This window comes from Myotis nattereri, assembly GCF_964212035.1.
Source record: "Myotis nattereri genome assembly, chromosome: 1".
Lineage (NCBI taxonomy): Eukaryota > Metazoa > Chordata > Mammalia > Chiroptera > Vespertilionidae > Myotis > Myotis nattereri.
Genome location: NC_138075.1, coordinates 188,867,283 through 188,893,552, shown reverse-complemented (window position 1 = coordinate 188,893,552; position 26,270 = coordinate 188,867,283).

Here is a 26,270-nt window from a genome sequence, read left to right as displayed (position 1 = left end):
TATTTGAAGGCATGGATTAAATCCTAATTATTTTTACATCCCTCCAAAGAACCTCCATAGATTCAAGTACATAGTTGATCAAGAAACTCCTCTTAAATGGGATTGAAATAAATTGAATTGAATTAATTAAATGTTAATTTAATTGCCAAAGGAAACGAAGAGCCATTGCAAAGACCTACACTCCTATCTATTTTTAAATTATTTTTTGCTCCTGTTCTTTTTCATTATTTCTTCTTTCACAGCCCTAGCTGCTGTTCCTTTTTGTCATGTTCTACAACAGAGCAAACTCATCAAACTTCTTCCCATCTTCTAACCTCTTTGTAGGCCTTGCTTTTCCCCTTCCCCATGCACTTGCCAGGATATTGAGTTGCTCTGTGTTACTGATCAGTGGCTAATTTCCTTTTTATCAGGAATAGAGAAACCCTTAATTGCCTCCTGCAATACCACTGACATAATCCTGACACTAACACATCACAATGAACAGGAGGCTCATTAATAAACATGCAGTGCTGTGAAGAATTTCACTGATCCCTCTCCAGGTCATTAAATCTATACATGTTTGATGGGCAATAAAAGAGAAATGTGGAATGATAATGGCAGCTGTAGGAGGCTGCTGCTCTCTTAGTCTGCCTTAACCACAAGAAAAGGCAGGAAATGATCCATGTATTTTTTAAATATGTATATATTCTACTCATTATTACTAATTTCAAGTGCCTCTGCATATTTCACAGGCAACTGGTTTATAAATAAAACTCAGACTGAGACTTCAGCGTTAAATGTTTTCAACTTGAAGTAGAGACATGATGTCCACTTTGATTAAATAAGGAGAAGTAGTGTGCTCTCCAAAAGGTGTTTGCATGGGGGTGACTTGGAGGGCAGGTGCTAATCAAAACCATTTCTGTCTGTCACCTTTTATGATATAAATAAAGGATGGTGCCCTATGTTGGTAAGATATCAAGCGAAGTCCTATTCTAACTCCAGAAATCACTCAACAAGCCAATAAAGATAAAACAGCCTAACAAGTTTATTCTTTAAAACTAAAATCAAAGAAATAATTCATATCCTATAAGACAAGTCAAAATTACATTTTATTTCTACTGCTTACCTCACAGATAGTGTCAAACATAGACTATACATCATAAAATAAAATGCCTAAAATACCTAATGTTAACAATCAGCAAATTCTATCCTATGCCTACAGTGATGACCAACTTTGAAGCAACACAGATAAATAAATAAATAAATACATAAATAAATAAATAAATAACAACCTTTGGCAATTGAACATTCAATGTTTGTGATTTCTTGTACTTTTCAGTGAACCCAACATTTACAGTAATTTTGAATTTTGCTGAGGTTGAATTTGAATCATACCCCATGCCCATCCATGAGTCTGATAAGATGAAGTAAATCAAAGAACTAGTGAATTTACCTGGATACTCAGTATCAGTTCATTTGTCCAACCCTGATGTCCTTCTCTTCTTCTCCATTTGTAATAATTCTCAGGAAATGATTTAATTAAAAAGAAGAAGAGTTGTTGGGAGGTAGGGAAGGGGGTCTGGTTTATATAAAATCTGACATTGAGTTTTCATGAGACCTCTTCTACAGTGGTAAAAATAGGCTCAACATCACTAAAAAATGGCTTTTTTTTAATTCTCAGAAATTCACTTGAAAGAGCAATGCACAAACTGTGTTTAATCCCCCCTATAATCTCTGCAAGAATTTAACCAAATAGGCAATTATTCTGTATGATATTATTCTTGAGAAATAAAATGCATATTAAAATATTTTTTAAAAATCTGACATTGAGGGAAAAAACAAATAATAAAGATAATACTGGAGTGTTGAGAAAACTATAATGTTTGCCAGCAAATTGCAATTATAATGGATTATGCCTAATCTAGTCAAGTCTGAAATTTGGATGAAGGTTATGACATGAATGCACCCTAGCCTTTATTTAACATCCAAAAGGATGAAGCTGAAACTATTTCAATGACATCTTGAGCCAGAACAAAGGTGATTTATCCAAGTTGGAGAATACAGAGGAGGGTTCCACACACAGCCTCTGGAGCCAGATCACCCGGACTTGCTCCCAGCTCCATCCCTTTTATAATGGGGCGGAGGGGTGTCACGTTATCTGGAGCATCAGCATAGCCTCTTTGATAACAAGCATCACCCTGTTCACTGAACTCTAGGTTCCAATTTCAAGGAAATTGTGGCAGACATTCTTGGTGTCTTATCCATATTCCCTCAACCCTTCCCTGTTATCACCTGCAACTTTGGCGGCCATTTCCACACACCATCTACTTTTGTTCCTACTTCAAGCTGCTGTGTGTCTGTCTGAGGCTTTCTCTGGCCACCAGAGCATTCTCAGCCAGGAAATGCTGAGAAGGGAAACAAAGAGAGCATCTCCCAACAATGGGACTCAGGATGTAATAATCCCCATTCATTACTTTATATTATATAATAAAACTGTTATTCCCACCAGAATACTGTTATATTCTTCCTCTACTGGAAGACCTTCCTACCTAGAAGAATAAGTTATAAACAAGGTATTAGCTGGTTCAGTGGATTAGTGGCATCAAACAGAATTGCCTATTTGTTTGTTTCCACAAGGGTTAAAGGTTACTATGTGTGACCCAAGCCTTGCCAATTCCTAGATGAGAATTACCAGCCCTTGCTGATGGATATCGCTCTTGCTGATGGGTGCCTCCAAGGCTGACCTTCCTCTGCTTATGAGTGATATATCCCATGTTAATTGCATGTGCTCATTCCATCAGGCTATAGTCAATTTTAGGATGCCTGGGATTCATTTTGAATCTGCCTATCTCTGCTATGACTTTTATACATGTGTTGATTTTATACTTTAACATGTGATAGGAAATATTATTTTCCAAGTTTTGGCACAGGAATGAGAGTGATAATGCTCTAAACTTCCCACTGTACTGTAAAATATGTATGTAACACACACAGAGCATATATATATATATATACAGCACATATATATACACCTACATATGACACATACACAACATGTATATCCATAAAACAAACCCTTACTGAATTTTAATTGCTCTGGATATACATATAGAAGAATATTTTGTTGCATTTGGAATTGAGGCTCTCAAGTGATTAATATTGGATTTATGTAAAGTTACAACTAACTTTCAAAAGTAAAAGACATTACAGATCCCCTAAATGATGTGTTAATAATTATAAAATGCCATAAATGTTTTTATAAGTAGCAAATTGCAATTAGAACACTATAAATAATGATGAAATCAATGTAGGGGAAGCCAAGGCATTTAAGCAATTATTCAACTGCAGTGAGGAACTAAGTATAGCTCTATATTTAAAAACATCCAACATGTAAAATGATTTTTTAAAACTTTAGGCAAATTTTTTTTCCCAGTCAGCTCCTTCCTTTCTCATAGAAGTGCCTCTACTCTTTCAGGGAGCCAACCTCCTTCTTGCCCTGATGCCTCTCCCATGCTGTTTCCTCTGCCTGAAACCAACACCACTGACCAGTCCTGACCTAAACTCCTAGAGATTTTCCAGGTCTCTGCTTAAAAGTTAACTCCTTCAGGACACCCGTCCTAATGCACCTTTCCAATCCACCCCAATCTGGATGAAGTCATTTTGTAAACACTCATAGCACCCTACATATTCCTTCATAGTACATATTGAAATTGTAGTTGTAGCAGGATATTAAAGGGGACTTTTTCTGTCTCTCATAACTAAAGCTCCAGTGCTGGGAACAATAGGTACAAAGTACCCTCACCTTCTCCATGAGACCACCAAACACAGCCCATGGGATTTACTGGTAGCAGCACCAGCCCTGCGGTGGTCACTCAGTCTCAAGCCCACACAACAGATTATTAGTAATTTGGAGGAGGAGCTATTAGAATTTATAGAGTTTGGGGGAAAGCCAAGCGACAGATTAAGAGAATCATGCATAGAGGTTGAGAGGTATCTATGCAAGAGGGAACATTGACATCTTCAGTCAGCAGAGCTCTTGATCTCCCCTTGGTTATCTAAGCAGAGAGATGAAGAACTGGAAAGAGAATGGGAAAAAGCAGCAACTTACTTGGCCCTCCCAACAGCCCTCTGATAAAACATATGTGTTTCCACAGGTAGAGTAAGCACTACAAAAGGTAGCCTGGCCGTATCCTGCCCAAGACTATCAGGTGTACCAGAGAGGCCAGGGCAGGGCTAAGAGAGAGCTGCCACCCTGACAATCAGGAGTTAAGGGAGGACCACACGTGGCTCTAGTTGATTAAAAAAGCTTTGCCTCTTTTCTGTAAATCCTCCCTGAAACCCCAGCACATTCCCAGCTCCACACACCACATATGGAGTGCAAAGGTGACAGACTGAAACAGAAAAAGGGAACAGAAAAGCAGGCCATGCCCCCTTCCCAGTGTCTGTCCCATCTGTCAGGCCAGGGCTGGAAGAGAGAAGCAAACTGTGTCCAGACAAGGGAGTGGACTTTCCAATTAGTCTGGACTGGAATTTTTTTTTGTATCTGGAAAGTTATGGAATCCCCACTAAAATTTAGTCATTAAGGAGTGGGAGAACCAACAAGTGCAGAGGAAGGCACGAAACTGTTCATGCCTGCATCCCACCAAATTCAGGCAGCTTAATTCACAGGTAAGGTAATTGTAGGGTTCTCTGAATTTGCCACTGTGCTTACTTGCTTAATGTTCACGTCTCCCACTAGACTATAAGCTCTGTGGGGCTGAGGTCGCCTCCCCAGTATCAGCTCGGTGAAGAGCTAAGTGTAGCTCTATATTCAACTGCAGTGATGAGCTAAGTGTGCCTGACACATAGTGTGTCTCATCAGTATTTGTCAAATAAATGAGCAATCAACATTTGTTAACTAATTTTTATTTTTATGGACTGTTTATAGAAGTTAACTCTCTTGAATTCTCATTTTAAAATTCTCAAAAGTTCAGAAAAAAAACATCAAAAGTGTGCTTTGTTTCATCTATATATGATATATACCCTAATAATCAGATTTATCCATTTTTAAATTAGACTTCGAAGCAGAAAAGAAACTTGGAGGGGAAAAAGGAGATAGGCTCTTCTTCCTAAGGATTCTTTTCCTCTGAAAATGTCACTTTTAAGTATAAGTTTGATATTCCTTACAAGGAGAGGACTGTGGAGAAACAGCACAGGATTAGTCTGGTGCGGGGAAAGCCTCTAATAAGTAGCTGCTGCTTAGCCAGAGAAAAGGCAGATGGGGTGGGAGGTGGAGAGAGTAACTTTTTCCTGTACTCTCCTTATAAGGTCTCGCAAGGTGATATTTCTTCCCAGAGTGATCGAAGTCCCTGAAACCTCAGGAACAGGCAGGCCTTCTTTTACAAGCAACAGTAAAAGAAAAATTTGAGCAGCTAAGCATGTTACTAGGGAATTAATAATAAATCTGTACAGACGGATATTCCCCTGAGATAAAAGGAAAGAGAAAATATTAAAAAACTGATGCTTCCAGCAAATGAAAAACTAATGGAGTGTGTATCCCTCCAGGGAGGGAGGGCCGCAGTGCTTGCTTCCATTCCCAAGACTGAAGCGAGCTCGTGAGCAGCATGTGGTCTCTCATCCTGCGCAGCCATGAGAGCAGGAACACTGACCCAGCCACATGCACGGTCCAAAAAAAAAGGCCCAGGGGGGTTAGGTCAGGATGCCAGTTCTAACACCTGTTAGTTGTGTGACCTCAGACAAGTAACTTAATGTCCTTGAGCCTCAGTCTTTGCAACAGAGAATGGGGATGATACCTACTTCACAGGGTAAGGAGGATTCTACCGGAGCACGTGCACATTGGCTAGGATCCAGTAGGACTCAATAAGCTTCTAATTCTTTTCCCGTGAGATAGTGCATTCTTCTAGTTAAGCTTATCTTTATCCAAAAGAACTTTTTACACCACATAAACTACCTACCAACTCACACAGAGCACTGCTCTATCGTCCTAACAATTCTAGGTCTTCAACTTCAGGAAACCTTCCTTATCCCATTATATTATATCAGATTTTATAGACATCAGTTCCTTGAAGGTGTTGATCATACTTTTTTGAATTTCATCTTCTTCCACCAGCCATCCATCTCACTGTCATCAGTCACCAGTAGTAGATTATAAGAGTTGAGAAGCCAAGGCCCAAATTTTTCTCACTACTGCACCCAGCATTAACACAGACTCTGGCATTTTGTAGGTTCTCAGTAGATATCTGTTACCTGAATAGATGCACAGAAGATAAAAGCTAACTGCTGTATCAAACAACCTCAATATCCTAGTGTCTTAGGCCATTAAATGTGTATTTTTCATATTTCCACAAATGAATGCAGGCGAGCCTGGGGCCATGCTTTGCACAATCGTTCAGACCATGGGAGGGACCTTTTCATCCAGGGCCTCCTATCCTACCCTGAATCTTCTATATCCAACCAGTAATTAAAGAAGAATTTCTAGGGAGATTTTAGTGGCTAGGCCAGAAGTAACATCCATCACTCCCCCTTACATTCCACTAACCAGAACTCAGGCACATGGTCCCACCTACCTAGAAGGGAAGCCAGAAAATGTAATACAACTGTGTCCTCGGAGGGGAGATGGAGACACAAGGCAGACTCTCTCACTCAACAGGTCAGTGCATAGCAATAACAGCTAAGGTTTGTGAACAAGATTCTAGGAGCCAGGAAGGCTTGAGAAGAAATAGAACAAAGAGGGTAGAAGAACCAAAATCCAAAATAAGAAACCAGAACTAAAAATCAAAAGTTCACAACTCTGAAGACATCGGCCAATATTGCAGCTCAGTGTCATCAGATATCAACACCAAACCGATGGCAGCCCAAGGAAACTGTCTAAGATATATCTGCTTCAAGTCCATCATATTCTGAAAACTGAAGTAGGTTGGATTTCACATGAGAGCCACGTGCCGCAGTATGCAGAACGAGGAATTCAGAGGCAGGAGGGTGTCCGGAATGCAAACCACCAAAGCCATAAAGTAGCCCACATGAAAGCTGCTATTGGCTGTCTACAAGCCCCATGTCCTACTCACTAGATGTGACTGGGAAAGATATGGCTCCTCCAGAACCGTAAGCCTCTGCATTCCTTATCCCTGTTACACAGTGCAGACCCAAGGGCAGAGTCTAGAAATTCCTGTTTTCCTGGAAAAACAGGCCTTATCTTAGTTAGGGTTGCTACAACAATATACCATAGATGGTCTAACTTAACAAACATTTCTTTTTCATATTTTTGAAGTCTGGGAGTCTGAGATGGAAGTCTGCCAGCACAGTTGGGTTCTGGTGAGAACCCTCTTCCTGCTTTCACACACCCATCTTCTTGCTGTGTCCTCAAGAGCGTGAAGAGCAAAGAGAAAAGCAAGCTCTCTCCTGTCTCTCCTTATAATGGCACTAATCCCATTATGATGGCCCCACCCACATGGCCTGATCATCTACCAAAGGCCCCAGCTCCAAATACCATCACAATGTGGGGTAGGCTTCAATAGATGCCGTTTGTGGGGACACAAACATTCGGTTCACAGCAGGCCTTATCCTGGCGGACAGGTACAAGATCCCCTGCATTTTCCTAGAAGGCAGGGGCCTGCATCGCCAGCCACACTGGGATGAGGCATCCTTGCCTGAACAGGAACAGGGTCCAGGGCCCCCTATGCAAAGGCCTGCAGTGCTGCCCTTAACAGGACACTGACAAGCCATTCTCCCTTCCCACCTCCAGGTTTCACTTTTTAGCACATTTCCCCCTACCAAGCACAGTAATTAGTGCTTCTTTGTGTGTTTAACTGTAAATTTGTTTTGATTAATTAGCCTCAGAGCTGCCTTGGCAGTTATTGAGATATTGGAGAGGGTTCTGGATTTATTTAGTGTTCAGACTAGTGCACTCTCTGGGATTCCTTTCTCTGTCAGCAGCAAAACTTCAAGTTCCCAACCGACTATGTTAGAAAATGCTTTATGTGTCTAATTAACTGTTTGTCACTCTGCGGTAAGCCCAGAGATAAAATCTCACCTTCCTGTGTGAGGTGATGAATGTGTATCTCTTTACACTGCCATGGACCAGCTTAAGAATCAATTTCTAGTCTTGGGAACAATGACAAAATTGTCTAATATAGTAATTTGTGCTGTGATACATTACTTATGATGTAACCTTCCAAATGTTTTCTCAAAATTTTAAAGCCTTCTCCTGCCACTGAGGTTGTCTTAGGTCTCTACCTGCAAAAACCAATGTGAATCCCTAGCTGGCTTGGCTCAGTGGATAGATCCTCAGCCTGTGGACTGAAAGGTCCCAGGTTCGAATCCGGCCAAAGGCACATGCCTGGGTTGCGGGCTCAATCCCCAGTGGGGGGCATGTAGGAGGCAACCAATCAATGATTCTCTCTCATCACTGATGTTTCTAACTCTCTCTCCTTCTCCCTTCCTCTCTGAAAGCAATAAAAATATATTTAAAAAAAAAAAAAAACCCAACGTGAAAACCAAAGCTGGTGATATTTAGCCCAGGAGAACAGAGCCAAGAATATCAGTGGAATTTGTCAGAAGAGACTGAAGACCATAATCAAATCTTATCCCTGCCACTCACTCTGATTAGGACTCTCAGGCATCCAACTGAAATGAGTGTAGGCAAAATAGGGAATGTTTTAGATCATATAACTGGAAAGTCTAGGAACTAGCCTTCAGACACAGCTAAATCAAAAAGATCGAACCACGTGGCCAAGGCTCTGTGTCTCTCTCGCCTGCACTTGGCCTCTCTTTACTTTTTATCTTGGCTCTATTCTGTAAACAGTATGTTTGAGGTGGCTAGGGCAGACAGCCAATGGCAGCTATAGGTATACATTGGCCTTACAACTTTCAGTGCAATTCAAAAGGAGGCCTGGCTGGTATTGCTCAGTAGTTGAGTGTCAATCTATGAACCAGGAGGTCAGGGCACATGCCCAGGTTTCATTTTTGGGCTCAATCCCCAGTAGGGGCCATGCAGAAGGCAGCCGATCAATGATTCTCTCATATCATTGATGTTTCTCTCTCTCTCTCTCTCTTTCTCTCTCTCTCTTCATCTCTCTGGAGTAAAAACTTTTTTTAAAAGGAGTGCCTCTTTCTCTGAACTTTCATAAGCAAAAATTTATATTAGTCTCTGATTATCTCATCTGGCTCACTGGCCCACTTCTGAACAATCACTGTAGCAAAGGGATAAAACAATCGGAATCATGCAGGCTGTTATGGTAGGATAGTGTGTGAACTGGGGGGAGAGAGGAATCAAAAACAGTAATAGGATCATCATAACCCCATGCAGGGGGGAAACATGGTCAAAGAAATCAAAGATCATTATTACCACACACAAAGGAAGGATAGGCTAGCCAATGGTTGGCAAACTGCAGCTCGGCAAACCGCAGCTCACGAACCACATGCGGCTCTTTGGCCCCTTGAGTGTGGCTCTTCCACAAAATACCGACTTCTGCGCATGGGCCACGAAGTTTCAATCACACTGTACATGCGCACCCGCACGTGGTATTTTGTAGAAGAGCCACACTCAAGAGGCCAAAGAGCCGCATGTGGTTCGCAAGCCGCGGTTTGCCGACCACTGAACCAGAAATTTGCCACATCACCTGTTTAAACCAACCACTTATTTTATCTGGAAAACAAGCCTCAGAATGTCTCTATTCACTTTACATGGAAGTAAAAGCACACACAAAAAAATGCCACAAAGAAAAGGACTTTGGAAAGAAAATAGGGTTAGAATAGATGCTCTATAAAATAAATTACATCTCTTGTACACTGGTATTGAAAGTATACATTTGCATTGGCACTTTGGAAAACAATTTGGCTCTGTAAAACTGAATATTCATAAGTCCTGCACAACCAGGAATCTTGCTCCTAAATGGCAGAGAAAAGGTGATCACAAACTTTCATCTGCTCCCCTACAGTTCTCCCCCTCCCTCTCTTGCATTAGGTTTGGCCATATGGCCACTTCAGGTAAAGAAAATGTGGATAGCGATAGCATCATCTGTCACTTCTGGGATACGACCAAAGCCCTAAGCAGTTCTACACTGTCCTTCTTCCCCTCCAAGGAGGCGAAAGTCTTACATTCTTAAAGACACAGCCAATGATGTTGTGGCCTCTGTCAGCCTGGGTCCTGAGACTCCCCAAGAAATCAACCTTTGTTATGTTAAGCCATCTATATCTAGAGGTTAATTTTCAACAGCGTAATCTGCTGATCCTGCCTGATACAATCCCCAAGAGGAACTTTTGCAATGTACACGATGAGCCTAGCAGCGCTGTTCATAACACTAAAAATGTTTATGCAACCCAAATGCTCATTGACTCATATGACGGATTTAAAAATTCGCAGTTTATTTACATAGTAAAATATTTCACAGCAGTAAAATATATCGCTACAATCATCATTATGTATAAATGTTAACAACATAATGACAAGAGAAAAAAGCAAGCCCCAAAAGACAGCGTATAGTGGGATGCCCTTTTTCAAAGTTTAAGAATAAGCAAAGTTTAAGAATAAACTAGGTATATTACTAGTATTTAGACATATAGCTATATGTGATTTTTTATTTAATTTATTGGGGTGACACTGGTTAATAAATTTATATAGGTTTCAGGTATACAGTTCTATAATACATCTGTATACTGTGTGTTCACCCCAAGTCAAGTCTCCTTCCATCACCATCCATCCCCCACTAAAAAGAAAAAAACCCATAGGTCCAGACAACATTATGGTGATTACCAGAGGGAAAGGGGGGTGGCAGGAGGTAGAAGAGGATATATGTGATTTTTTTTAAGGAAGAAAATGACCATCATAAAAATTAGAATAGTGTTTACTTTGGGAGATGACACAGGCGATGGGAGAGGGACAAACACATAAAGAAATGCAGTTACTGGTAAATACAAAGGACTGAATATTTGTGTCCCCCAAAAGTCATATTGGTTTGGTTTGGTTTTAGAGGAAGATAATATCTGAAACATGAGTCTGGAAGCCACAAAATTTTATCAAAGAAACTATTTCCTCCAACTTTCAGTTGTCAAACTTCTCTCCTCTATATAGAAGGGGCAGTCATTGGCAAAAATGGGAAGCTGTCGGAGTGTTGTGTGGCTAACCAATCTCTACGCTCATGTCCTTTCTCCCTTATGTTGGTTCCCTCAACCCCTTATACTAAGGTGCCTTTTATCATCATATTCTCTCCAGCCTCTCATCTACAAAACACGGTTTTAACAAGAAGCCTGAACTTTTTTTTTCTTTAATATATTCCTCTTCTCTTCACACCCCAGGGCCATCTCAACAATGATGGCTTCAACAGCCCCTAAATGCCAACAAATTCCAAATTTACACAGCTCTCTCCTGAGCAACAGAATAGTAACTCTGCTCATTTGTCATCTCCATTTGGTGTCTGACAGACACCTTTAATTGAAAACATACAGCATTCACTTTTTAACTCCCCCCGCCCCCAAAAAAAATCTGTTCTCCTTTCTTCCCTTCTTCAGATTAATGAATGCTACCACTGTTGCCGGAGGAATTAAAGGCCCAGGTCTCCCCAACATGACTGGACATGATGTTCTTGGGGCACCACTGAAATGAGCACTTTCAAAAGCCCCCACAGGAGAATGGGATGTAGTAAAACGCTTTATTGTGTGGAGGTACATTTCTCAGGTTTCAAAGTCCCCTGCCCCTTAACCCAGTCCTGAAAGAGAGGCAGCTGTGGGTCCAGCAGAGCCAAAAGCAAGGCCAGTGTCCAGAGCTTCCGATCCATGTTGCAGCCGGGTGTAGTTCAACATTCAAGCCAATTAAAGTGCATTCGTCCATTGTGGAGTCCCACATGGCTGTGAGTCACATGGGCACAGGGGGAGTGCGCTCCTGCAACAGGCGTCACAGGAACCCAGAGAGAGAGAGAGAAAGAGAGAGAGAGAGAGAGAGAGAGAGAGAGAGAGAGAGAGAGAGAGAGAGCACCTGCAGTGGCTATGCCCATCCTGGCCACTAATTTGTTCCCAGTGTGATTGACAGACAGGTGGACACCTTCCAATGTCACTCAGGCCTTACTGGGTATGCGTCTGAACTGCCTTTGTCCAGTCCCTTTTCCCAGCCATCAGTGGGGAGCAGACTTTGAGAGTGTTAAATTAGCAAAGCTGTAGAAATGGCATGCCTTTATCATCTAGTTTTCCCTTTCCTGTTCAATAATAACCAGCATCACTACTAGTTACCTTGCTCCTAGAACCATGGTTCTGGAGTTAATCCTAGACAATTTCCTACCTGGGCAAAAACGAATGGTTAGGGAAGATGTGAAGACCATTCCTAAAGACATGAACCACACCCATAATTCCCCATATGTAACTGTGGAGGGGTGGGACATGGATTTTAAAAAGACCAGGTTCATGTTATCGGGTAGAACTATAAACCAGAGGAATTGAAGTTACTCAGTTTTACCGCTAGACTACTAAGACATAGAAATAGTCAAATTACATAGTTTGGATGTCTGTTCCTTCCACTATATTATAACTCCCTAGAAAGTATGGGCTATGTTTTATTAATCTTTTATTTCTCAATGCCTACCATGGTATACATGTTTCCCAATACATAGTAGATAGCAATACTATTTATTGTTTAAATGAAAAAATCAGTATGAACTGTAACTCTGACAGAGCTATTTACATGTGTCTGATTGAGGAAATCTGGTGGCATCGTGAGCCACCCCTGAGCTCCAGGTCATGGAAGGAGCTGCTCCTCAGTGAGCCCATATAACAGGCTATTCCCACTGAGAGAAGCATTTCAGAGCAGGGTTTCCTGGTTGCTTGTCAGCAAGTTATCTTGCACTTAACATATTTTCTAGCTCCACATAAATAAGCAAACAGTAGAAGAAAGAAGGGAAAAGGCAAGAGTTCAGGAACAAATAGCTTGCAATGTTTTGGAAATATGTGCCTCGAAGGATTTGGCAGCACGATCCATAATCATTTTGTCTTTGTTTTTTTTTTTCTGAAGCATCAACAAATAATATCATTAAAAAAAGCACAATACTTTCACAGAATGTAAATGAGATGAAATAAAGAAGATGTTATTCCTACTAGCATAAATATTTACGGGTCTGGTTAAACTTTATAGAAATCATGATGAATAGGTGCCTGGCCCTGGTCAGGGGAGTGCTGTACATTTGTTGTAAGCTTATCCACTGGAAACTGATTGTTTTCTCTCTTCTATAATTTTAATGTTTTTTTAAGCACGTTCATTTATTTACCTGGTGGGATTTCACAGTTTTGTCAGGTCATTTCCTCTATGATATAAGAACCAATGTCAGATGTTCATTGTGGTGACACTTGTAAACCCACCCAGTGGAATATAATGAGGCCTACAGTCAATAAATTAATAATGTTGACCTGAAAAAAAATAGTAAAAGCACAACTTCTCCCCATCAGTCACTACTGACTATTAACTGCTCTACAAATGCCAAGAACACTGTGACCATGGCAACCCAGCAGTTGCACTTCAATGTGGGTTTTTATTTAATATTGGGGAGGGGGGATGTGAGTTCACATGCCCACCCATAGTTAATAACAACTTTTAAATCTGGCATTTCCTGATAATACAACAAGCTTAAACAACAGCTTTCATCCAAGACCTTAAAAATGCCTAAAATCAAGCCAGTATTAGCCGCATTTGAAAGATAAGAAAACCCCAAAAGATTATGCAATTTGCCCAAGGACAAACAGAAAAACTTACTAAAGCAAAAATATAGCTCAAGGTAACCAACTCCCTGTCTGTCTGTTGTTCTAATTAGACAGCCCTCTCCTGTGTTGATTTGAAACTCTGCCTTAGGTTCTCAAAAACCTCCAACGGATCACTGAAGTCCAGGGAAGTTCCCAAAGGGCGGCGGTGGTTAATTGAACATCCTGCAACTTGCAAGATTCTGTTCTGTTATTAGTCTCATTAATTAGTTTAAAGCATTTCTCACAAAACAAATTCTCAAAACACATGAAAATTAAGGATTTCCCCCTTGTTTTGTAGTTTCACAAATTAAGACGTTAAAAACAAATTATTATTGAAATGAATGTATCCCATTTTCACTTACAACTCAATGGAAAAATAAAGCTGCCAACTGTACTCACTTAAGGTAACTGCGAAGAGGCTGGAGGTGCAAAGGCCGTCCACAAATAACCTCTTCTTGGTGCGGAGGGCGTTCTGAATTAAGTAGCACAAAAAATAACTTGAGTAAATTGCCTAACAGGCAAAGCTCTCAAAACTACTAAGTGATAATGTCTAAGACATTTCCCTTTCATGTTTGGGCTGATGCATTTGCTAATCCCTAAAACCTTATCACCTTTCCTCTCTCATCTCTCCTTCTTCAAAGTGTTAATTCCTATGAGGCCCAACTTGGGTATCACCTCTTTCCTGAGTCCTTGCCTACCCTCTTTTTTTTCTAGCTCATCTCTCCTGACTAGAATATAGTCCTCCTCTGTGCTCCCATGACCCTCTGGGCTTCTATCAACCACCTAATTTCCAGTGTTTGAATGGTCTCTCCCGGCATTAGATTGAGCTCCAAGAAAGCAGGGAAAGTCTTTCCATTTTTGTAAAAGAGGGAGAGCAGCCAGTGTTATTGCTCATTTCCTGTGATCTAACTTGACACATAGAAAAGTTTAGGAAAATGGTCCAAACTGGAAACGAGGACTTTTCCTATTTCAGCTCCAACAAGAGCTTAGATGTTGTCGCCCTTATTATCCTCACACGAAGAAAGATAAACAAACTGAAATCAATGACTTCTCGCACCCATTAGGTAACTGAAGTTGCCAGGGAAAGAGCCATTCCAGAGTCTGGAGAGTCAGGTGGATCCAGAGTTGGAGCCAACATCTGCTTACCTGCAGAGGCAGCTAGATCCAGGGGCGGAAAGGTGATCTGCTCACCCGGACAGGCAGCTAGATCCAGGGGCGGAGAGGTGATCTGCTCACCTGGACAGGCAGCTAGATCCAGGGGCGGAGAGGAGATCTGCTCACCTGAACAGGCAAGTGGGTTCAGGAGCAGAGAGGAGATCTGCTCATCTGGACAGGCAGGTGGGTTCAGGGGCGGAGAGGAGATCTGTTCACCTGGACAGGCAGGTGGGTCCAGGGGCGGAGCTGAGATCTGCTTACCTGGAGCGATGCCGCTGGAGCCAGGAGCTGATAGAAACACTTAAAAAGCAATTCTAAGGAATTGCTGAAAGCTGAGTGTGGACTAATGTGAGAGCGATAAACTCTTAAGGAGCCCCCACACTTTTGTGGGTTTTGCCTCCAGAACCTCACCAAGTATTCAGGGTGAAAAGCCAAGAAATCCCCTTGTGGCTCTGGCAGGGGAGAGGGGAAACCACCACTGTGAAATGCCTGGAGCATTCTCCACAACAAAGGCCTAATTTCCATGGAAAACAAGCTTTACCACAGCTTTATCCCATCTGGGGATGGGCTTTTTTCTGACTCCAACTCTCTCCAGCCTTCCTATATCACACAAGGGGCAAAGTGAAACTAAGAAACACTTGTGAAGACGGAAGCCCAGTCCACTAACAGGCTGAAATGTAATCATAGATTGCAGAACCCTTCCCTTACCCACACCTTACCACCGCATCAACAGGGCTGCAATGTCATAGGTATGGACTACAGCTGAAAGGGCTGTGGGATGAGGACTCTATCCAAGGAGAAGTTCTTAGGGAACAGCAAAGACAACAGGGAGATGTAAGATAAGGAGACTCGAGGAATCTGAAGCCTCTGACACCTAAGCTACAGCAAACATTAAACACAGCCTAACTCCCAGTCAAGAAAAACCCCCCAAAAACAAAAGCCTTCACACTAAAGGTCTATTTACCTCAGGTCCTGCAACTCAATGCAACATATACAAATTTCAACAAAAATTACACAGCATGCCAAAAGACAGAAAGAAGACACAGTCTGAAGAGGCAAAGCAAACACTAAAACCAGAGTCAGATATGATATATTTTGGAATTATCATATAGAAAAATTAAAGTAACTATGGCTAATATAATAAGGCCTCTAATGGAAAAAGTAGAGAATATGCAAGATCAAATGGATAATTTAAGCAGAGAGATGAAAACTCCAGGAAAGTATCAAAAGAAAATGCTAAAAAGCAAAAACACTTCAAAAATGAAGAATGTCTTTGATGGCTCATCAATATACTGATCACAGACAAGAAAGAATTGATGACATTAATGGTAGGTAAATAAAAACTCCCCAAACTGAAATGCAAAGAGAAAAAAAGCGTTGTTTGGTGTTTTTTTTTTTTTTAAAGAAAGAACATCCAAGAACTGTGGGATAATTTCAAAAGGTATAGCATAGCCTGGCCAGTGTGGCTCCATGGTTGAGCATTGACCCATGAACCAGGAGATCACAGTTTGATTCCCAGTCAGGGCACATGCCTGGGTTTTGGGCTTGATCCCAGTTGGAGGCATGCAGGAGGCAGCCAATCAATTATTTTCTCTCATCATTGATGTTTGTCTCTCTCCCTCTCCCTTCCTCTCTCTAAAATTAATAAAAACATATTTTTAAAAAGGTATAGCATATTTGTAATTGGAATACCAGAAAAAGAAGAAAGAGAACAGCATGAAAGGAATTTTTGAAGTAATAATGGCTAAGAATTTTCCAAAATTAATGACAGACACTCAACCATATATCCAAGAAGCTCAGAGAACACCAAGTGGTATAACCCCCTGAACCTGTCTCCAATTTTGCCTGTTTCCTGAGTCCACACAGCCCAGATGGCTCACTTCTGCCTCTGTGACTTTCTTTCTAAAGAGCCAAAGCAGCCTTGCCTAGGCTCACTCCTGTTGCTATGATCTGAGCCCTTCCTTTGTTTCACTGTCCCAGCTGTAATAAACGTCCTCTCAAAATCACAGGGACTCATTCATGAACTCTTTCGTGCAAGAAGCCAAGAACCCACACATTCCAGACCATGCCTCAGTCCCAGTCTTGTTCTAGTCACAAAACCTAGTAGAAAAGACTCAGGAATGTTTCTCTGAGTCTCTGTTTCCTTAATGAAGGCTTCATGTCACATAAAACTTATATCAACTGTATCCTTCTCTCCTGTTAATCTTTGTCAGTTTAATTTTCACACCCAGCCAGAGACCTTAAAGGGGTCAAGTAAAACTTCCCTACCCTACAAAATACAAATAATATGAATGCAATTGAAAAGCATTGATACCCGGCAGGTATCTGTAATTGAGGACCCATTCTTCCCGTGATTTAAAAAAGGAAAAAGGCTGTGGAAATGACCATTCTCTGCGCACAGTGACTAGATGTCAGTCTGATTTTACACATTCAGAGCACTTTGTTTTTATGGTCATGGTGTCTTTCTCCTTCTTCAAAATGCAGGGGAAACTCTCCATGAGCACTATGGCACCTTTTATTAGGGAAGGCCTGCTTTGTAATGGAGTCATTATCTTGCTGAGGACTGAGTAAGAGAAAGTGTTCCTTCTTTCCTGTCTGTATTAAAGTGCCTGCTCCTTGACTCAGTTATTTAAATGAGGGAGCAAATAGCTCCTTGTTCTAATTTTCCTTATCAGCTTCCACAGGGCCCATTTCAGGCAGTCTGTGAAGTGTTAGAATGCAATTGTGTGCTTGAATAAAAGGGAGAAACTGAATTAGAGCCTCTTAAGACCATTATACTGTCTTATTTAGTGACACTGTTTGCTTCACCATTACTAAGCAATGACCTAAGTGTTCTTCCTGAGTAATAATAATAATACCCACATTTAACTAGCACTTTACACTTCACAGACATCATCCTTTTTGATTCCTGCAACAATGTGGGGCAGCTCAGGGGGCCTGTGCTGATCATCAACTTACAAAGGAGGGGACTGACTCAAGATTAAGTTAAAACTTTAAAGAAAGGGTTTGAAAGCAGATGAGCCTGGTATTGGAACAGAGCTGCCCTGCCTTCCTGGGAAACACAGATGGCCATGAGGAACTCAATGCTGAGACTCCCTGCGACCTCTAGGGAGAGGCCTCTGGACCCTAACTTCAATGATGAGTCCTTGAAGGGACAGGGGACAGAAATGAGGCAAATCAGAAGTGCTTCATGTGAGCAGGCATAAACCTGAATATTTGTTTTTAATCCATACATTATGAAGAACATCATTTTTGAAGTGTTTTAGTTTTTGAACAGCTGTTTTAATGTGTCTTTATGTGAATATTTTCATAAAATATTATCATATTGATAGACAATATCATTTGGATATTGTCATATATCAAGAAAAGTCCACATTTTATAAGATGTCACAAATGATCTTTGATTGTGACTGACTCTAGCAAGTATTTATGCTCTTTTAGAAATAAACATAATCCTGGAAATATTTATATAAACCAATTTCATGGCAAACTAAATTTTATGAGTTATTCTTATTTTACATTGTTAACAAAAAAAAATATTCAAACCTGTAAAGAATTTTTGTGAGTTTATTTGAGTCAAACTGTCAACAGTTGCTAGGAAGCAGAATCTCTATGTATTGGGATAGTGCTCACCTTGTTTTATACATTACAATCAAAGAAGAAGGTGTAAGTGGGTTACATGAAATCCACTGATAGATTAGGGAGGCGGGGAAAAAGCAAAGCAGGGGGCAGGGGTGAACCTCTGGGATTGTATAAAAAGTAAACTGATAGACATATATATAATTGATTTCAGAGAGGAAGGGAGAGGGGGAGAGGGATAGAAACATCAATGATGAGAGAGAATCCTTGATTGGCTGCCTCCTGCATGCCCCGTACTGGGGATCTGGGGATCGAGCCCGAAACCCAGGCACATGCCCTTGGCTGGAATCAAACCTGGGATCCTTCAGTCTGCAGGCCGACACTCTATCTACTGAGCCAAACCAGCTAGGGCGACACATACTTCTTTTACTTAGGTGGATGCAGAATAGTTAAGTCAATAATTAACGTGATAACAATAATGGAATTTGTGGTCTCTATCCTGGCACCCAGGTGCATTTGGTTGTGCCCTGGGGGCTCCAGAAAAAGGGAAGTTACAAATTACCCTGACATTTAACAGATATGTTATCTTAAATGCAAAAAGACAATAGGCTCAGTAAAGATCGAAGTTGATCTTTGTCAGGGAAGATACTGGCCTAGGACATGACTACCCACTATAAACCACTTTTTAATGAAATGTTTTTAATTTCAGACCATTCTTTGTGGTTACTGTAAGTCTCTTGAGTGTGAAGGTCACCATGCAGGCCTTCCCTAAATTAGTCAGGTTAGCATGTGCCCCTTTTTTCATCCACAATATAATTCCTATTTAAGTAATACAAATAATCTCCACTTGACTAACTGATCAATTTGTATTTTGAATAAGTATAAGGTTTTCTTCAAGAGGAATGCATGTATATGACTTTTAGATATTTCAATTTTTTAGTTTAAAATCAGCTATGGCATTTGTTGAACCCCTACTCTATGCCAGGACTCTGCTAGAGACTGGGAATTCAAAGATAAAAATATTAACCCTGTGTTCAGGTTACTAACAATCCTAGGTGGGGGGAAATGAACAAGGAAAATGATCTACTTCCCCATTGGATGGTTTGCAAGTCCCCAGAGATTTCTAAAAATATTTGTGTCATTAACAAAAATAGCATCTTATCTTACTTAGCCTGGAAACTCTAAAATGTAGAGTTTTGACAAGGTTGAAAGGCCATAGCAGATGGTAAAAGGAAAGGGAAGGGAGGCAAGGGAGGTTGTGAGGTGATACAGTAACGCACCACTGTGTGGGCTCTCACTTCAGAATGAGGCAGCAAGTTGTTGAGCAGGTGTTAAAAGATAAGCAGAGCATATTTAAAAATTTAAGAGTTTGAGCAAAAATTGATGCGAATCGGGCAGAACCAAACTGGAAGTTGTTAGGAGCACTCCACCGACAGGAGCAAGGGGAAAGACTTTTCTAGAGAAGAGGAAGCAAAGCAAGGAAATAATTTGATTGGCTGTAGCTTTAGCTGTTGCCTTATTTGGGAAAGCCTCATTGATTTCTTAACCTTGAGGCATTTGCTTATGTTTGCCTATAGAGGCTACAGCCACCTCAGTCTAATGGCCTCCTTGTTCAATTAATTTAACACAGGCCTGTTTATAGGGATGCCTTTGGAAAGGCTATTAGGAGCTACTCCTCAGAATAGTCCCTGGAAGAGAGAAAGGAGGGGGAGTTTGTTTGTCTTCTTTTAAAAAAATAATAATAATGATCAAGGTTCACCCCCTGGTGAAGCATCCATCTTATATAAAAACTGCTGTTTGAAATTTTAACCCTGCTTCTTTGGCTTCTGTAAATGCTTGCTTGCTTAAATAATAAGGAAAATAAGACTACTCCCATTTCAGAGAGGCCATAAACCTTCCCCAGACAAAGTTATCAGTGCTGGCATCAGGCCAAGCCTTTGGTTGAGGTCTCAAAGCCCCAGCACATAGGGCTCTTTAAGAACTTGCAAAGGGGACCAGAAAAAAAAAAACATATTTGGGAGACAAAGAAGGCAAAAAGATATAAATAGGGAAAGTTCCTCCATGTTGGGGCACAGAATTTGAAATAGTTTTCTCTCAGCCTGCGGGCATAGTAATCATCATCATCATCATCATCATCATCATCTACACTAATAAAAGACAAACATGCAAATTGTCTGTACCTTCGCTACACCTTAAACCACACCCACCAGCCAATCAGAGCAACTATGTGCAAATTAACCCAGCCAAGATAGTGGCTGGCAGCCACGGAACTGGAGCAATCAGGAGGCTTGGTTGCCCCAATGATGGAGGAAGCCAAGCTTCCCGCCTGCGGTGGCTCTGAGCTCCACTCAAAGCAACAAAGTTTCAATTATAGAAGATAAATAAACCCCAGATACCTGCTTCAGTTGGCCGTGGCCACAGAGCTGAAGCAAGCAGAAGGCTTCCTCCCACCCGTCCTGGCCGGCTCTGAGCTCCTCTCAAGGCTACAAAGTTTCAATTATAGAAGGTAAATAAATCCCAGAATAAAAAAAAAGAAAAGAAAAAATGGAGAGGCTGGGAGCTTCCGTCACCGGGGGACTTGGCCAGTCTGAAAACAGCCCTCAGCCCCTCACCCAGATTGGCCAGGCACCCCAGTAGAGACCCCCCACCCTGAAGGGGGTGTGACCAGCTGCAAATAGCCATCAGCCCCTCACCCAGGCTGGCCAGGCACCCCAGTGGGGACCCCCACCATGAAGAGGGTGTGACCAGCCTGCAAACACCCCTCAGCCCCTCACCCAGTCTGGCCAGGCATCCCAGTGGGACCCCCACCCTGATCCGGGACACCCTTCAGGGCAAACCAGCCGGCCCCCACCCATGCACCAGGCCTCTATCCTATATAATAAAAGGGTAACATGCAAACTGACCCTAACAGCAGAACGACTGGGAATGACTGGTCATTATGACACACACTGACCACCAGGGGCAGACGCTCAATGCAGGAGCTGCCCACTGGTGGTCAGTGTGCTCCCACAGGGGAGCTCTGCTCAGTCACAAGCCAGGCTAACAGCTGCCAGTACAGCGGTGGTGGTGGGAGCCTATCCCGCCTCCTCAGCAGCACTAAGGATGTCTGACTGCAGCTTAGGCCTGCTCCACGCTGGCAAGTGGACATCCCCCAAGGGCTCCCGGGCTGCCAGAGGGATGTCTGACTGCCAGCTTGGGCCCGATCCCTCAGGGAGCCGGCCTAAGCCAGCAGGTGGACATCCTCCGAGGGGTCCCAGACTGCAAGAGGGCATAGGCCCAGCTGAGGGGATTGCTCCCTCCCCCCCACCCTGAGTGCACAAATTTTTGTGCACCGGGCCTCTAGTGATAATAATAAAGTGTAAATCCATCTCTCTAAGCATTGCTTGGTTCTTCTCTGGTCTTCTGTAACACTGGGAGAGCTATATTGTGCAAATCAGGCCTTTCTGTTCACTCAGGAAGTGTTACCACTCCCAGGCAATGGTGTTTTATTCAAGTCCAAGATGGGATGGAAAACTTGGTGAGAGTAAGGCACCAAAAGAGTGAGAGTGATAGAGAGAAAGAGGGAGGGGGGGGGTGAGGAAGGAAGGAAGGAAGGAAGGAAGGAAGGAAGGAAGGAAAGAAGGAAGGAAGGAAGGAAAGAAGGAAGGGAAAGAACTTAGAGATAGTATCCCTTCTCATTTCTATGTTACACACTCAATACATAAAACAATTACACATCTGGTTTTTGCTTACATTATGTCTCCAATAGCTGGCTGGCACTTAATAGTTGCTCAGCAAATACTGGATGAATAAATTAATGGATGAGGTGAGAGTGCTCAAGACTTCATCACTGAGTTGTTAGCATTCAGCAACACCTTGGCTAGCTCTCTGGTGGTGTAGATTTATATATTTTTATTCTTTGTCATATTTTTGAATAGTCTTTTCTCAATGTGTATAAATATTAAATTATCTTACTTTTTTCTCTTTGTGTGCGTGTTTTGTTTTTATTTTTTATTGATTTCAGAGAGGAAAGGAGAGGGAGAGAGAGATAGAAACATCAATGATGACAGAGAATCATTGATCCGTTGCCTCCTGCATGCCCTCTTACTGGGGATTGAGCCTGCAACCTGGGCATGTGCTCTTGACCAGAATCAAACCCAGGACCCTTCTGTCCACTGGCTAGGGCTCTTTGTGTGTTTTTAAAAGTCTTCCTCTCCTCTTCTGTTTCTATTCTTTGGGTTTTTTGAACAAGGGAAAGGAATTAGAGGCAAGGAAAGTATATTTTTAATCATGGATGCTGCTGGGGTCACTCAAAGACAGGTATCCCAATGCTGGCTCCCTTGTGGAGAACATGTGTGCTTCCTTATAGGGGGAGTGGGAGTGGTGGGGGTAGTTGTCTAAAGGCCTCTACTCTGCAGAGTTCCTTGATGTAGGAGATCTGCTCCAGCTCAACTTCCCCCAACACTCTCTAAGCTCCCATTTCTGGTGGCCCAACCCTCAGGCTTCTTCTCCAGGGGTCCCTCACCTGGCAACCAGCCCTCCCAGGCAGGTGAGAGGAAGGCATTGTCAACTTGGCTCAAGCCAAGCTTCCTTTGAAGTATCCTGTTGAGGAGGCTTCCTTCACAGAGTTATGGCCATGGCCGTGTGAAGGGGTCAGTGATTCCTCTCCACAAAAGGAAAGGGAAGGGAATAGGAAGGAGGGAAAAGAGAAAAAAGAAAACATATAAAACTAGACAAAATTATCACAAGCAACCTTTTCAGTGCACTAGACATCCTCACTCCAAGCTATCGATCTTTGCTAATCCTCCCCTCCATCTGATTTTCTGGCCTTTGTCCTTTGCATTCAAATCACTACCAGGTGATTAGACAATGAAGCTAATCTAATTGCTTCTGTGGTGGTATTGCTAAGTATAAATGACGTAATGGATTAGACTATCGAGATAACACATTTGCAGTTCAATGGGTCCTTCAAAGTCTTACCTATAAGAAAAAGGAAATATATTTTTTGAGCACTTTCACAAACCAATGAGGGGGATATTTTAGATAGGAAAGGGAGTGATTCTTTCGGTTTTCCTTAAATCTATCATGTGTCTAAGTTGCTGCTTCCTCTCTTCCTAAAAGCATTAAAATATATATTTGTACTTAAAGAGAATTATAATTTTATAAGATTTTTATGACACATTTTGAGATCATCAAAGACCTACTGATGTCATATAAACCTGGGACTAAAATTCCCTGTACTAAATGATATGGTAGCTTGTGGAAAACTTATACTTCTCAAATGAGACCAAATATCCAAATTCTCCCTCCAGAACCTTGATTCTAATCCTTATTCTGATTCACTTTTACAGAAGCTACATGTGACAGCTGAGAGGTACTATAAATTAGATGGTGGTCAAGTCTTTCTCTTTGATAATGTTAAACTTTCACCATTAGTCAGAAATTGATTTTGAGCTATTTACATAGATTGCAGGTTCAGAGCACCACCTGCTGGTATAAAATGTAAGGTCATGCAACCTTCCTTCATAGCTAATAATCTGGTCAGATTTCTATTACCAAAAAGCAAAACAATAAAATTTAATTTCAGAACAAAAGGAATTAATATATGTAAAGATGCATATTCTTTTCCTGAAATTGTTTGAAGCCTTCTAAGGAGGAAAATCACTGAACTCAGAGTTAGAAAACCTGACTTGGCTCTACCAATTTCTAGCCAGGGCACAAGGAGCAAGTTTTTAACATCACTGAGCCACAGCTTCCGAATCTGTAAAATATGGGTTTAAAACATTGTTCTGGATGAAATAAAGTACTGTAGGATGCTGAAGGAAGATGACAAAAGTGCTGAGGGCTGGGGAGTCAATAAGGAATTTACTTAAACACTGACCCCAAGTCCTAAAAGATGAGACTTGCAGTTTGATGGGAAAAAAATGAGAAGGTCCTGGTAAGAGAATAAAAGACATTGCACAAGGATGTAGCCTGGTAAGAAAAAAGTAAAACCTAGACTTGGAAAAAACAAAAAGGCAAGAGATTATGAGGTGAGAGAAAAAGTTAACTGTAAATAAGGAAGTGAGAGGCCCAGAAGGATAATAGATAACAGAGTCTGGATGATGACAATGACACAAGAGTGGATAAAGGTAGATCACACAGGGGTAGCGGTACCACAAGGCCGGGTGTTGGCTAAGCCATCCAATGAGCACTGAATGGTCAATGGCAGCAGAGAGAAAACACCATCAGCAGGAGTCAAAGTCTTTACAAAATATGAGGGAAAGGCTGATACAACAAGGAGGTATAGAGGGTGGTGTAGGCAGGTGGCACCAGTGGAATTTTTGCATCAAGACGGTGGTTTCCTCAATGTCTCCAGATGATAGATAGATAGATAGATGATAGATAGATAGATAGATAGATAGATAGATGATAGATAAAATATCCCAAAAGTCTTAGTGTAGTTTTAAGCTTTAATAACTCTAAAATTATAAATACCAACAACTTGCAAAATAGATCACGAGGTTTAACTATTTAAATATTATTCATTCTTATTTACTTTTGTGGCTTTTTTTTTTAAATATATTTTATTGATTTTTTACAGAGAGGAAGAGAGAGGGACAGAGAGTTAGAAACATCGATGAGACAGAAACATCGATCAGCTGCCCCCTGCACATTCCCCACTGGGAATGTGCCCGCAACCAAGGCACACGCCCCCGACCGGAACCGAACCCGTGACCCTTGAGTCCGCAGGCCGACGCTCTATCCACTGAGCCAAACCGGCTAGGGCTTTTGTGGCTTTTTAAATATAAATTTCTAGTTTTAATTTTTAGTTTCAGTCAACATTTGCCATCTTCAATCAGAGCAACAGAATGTATTTATTCGGTTAAGATTGGTTAAGACCAACCAAACTACTAAGATTCACAAGCACCCCTCCTCTACCCCCAGCAACAGTGGAGGCAGCTTCGATTCCTGTTTCATACAAATAATTACTTGATATAAGGAGGTTGAGTCTCTTTTCCTTCTCAGTATGACCAAGTTCACAAAGAAAGACATATTTACATATTCACATTTACACACATATACACAGAGACCAATTCAAAAGCCTTGAACTTGGGAAAGCTTCCAAGTTTGTTGCTAGAGGTATAGAAAACAGCTGGTCAACTATTAAGATGTAGCATCGTTTCCATTTCAAAAAATAAGGTCCTACTCCTGGGAAAATGTTATTAAATGGCCCAGGGAATAGCTTAGATTCCCTGGCTTTTAACTTGTTCTCTCTTGTAAAAAGAATAAACTACATAAAAAACATACTTTAATAAAGCTATAGTCAATTTTATTACCAATATGGTATATGTTATATATAAGGTTGTGTCCAAATATTATTTATTTTATTTTATGCTATGCATGAAACATATTTTCATATGCAAGTAAAAAAACTGAAACTAGGTTCAAGGGTGATAGAGTAGAATAGCTAAAGCAAGGACTCAGGACTCAGATTACCTGGGTTCAAAATCTGGTTCTACTACTCTAGCACTTCAGTGAATCAACCACTTTTTTCTTTTTCTTTTTTATTATTAGTTAAGGTATTACAAATGTGTCCTCATCCCCCCCATTAACCCCCAACCTCCCCCCCCCCCCCGACCCGCACACTCATGCTCCCATCCCCCTGTTGTCCATGTCCATTGGTTTGGCTTATATACATGTATGCAAGTCCTTCGGTTGATCTCTTCCCCTGACCCCCGCCCTCTCCTACTTTCCTTCTGGGGATTGATAGCCTGATCGCTGTTTCTCAGTCTTTGGGTCTGTCCCTTTTCATCAGCCTATGTTATTCTCTATAATCCACAAATGAGTGAGATCATGTGGTATTTATCTTTCTCTGACTG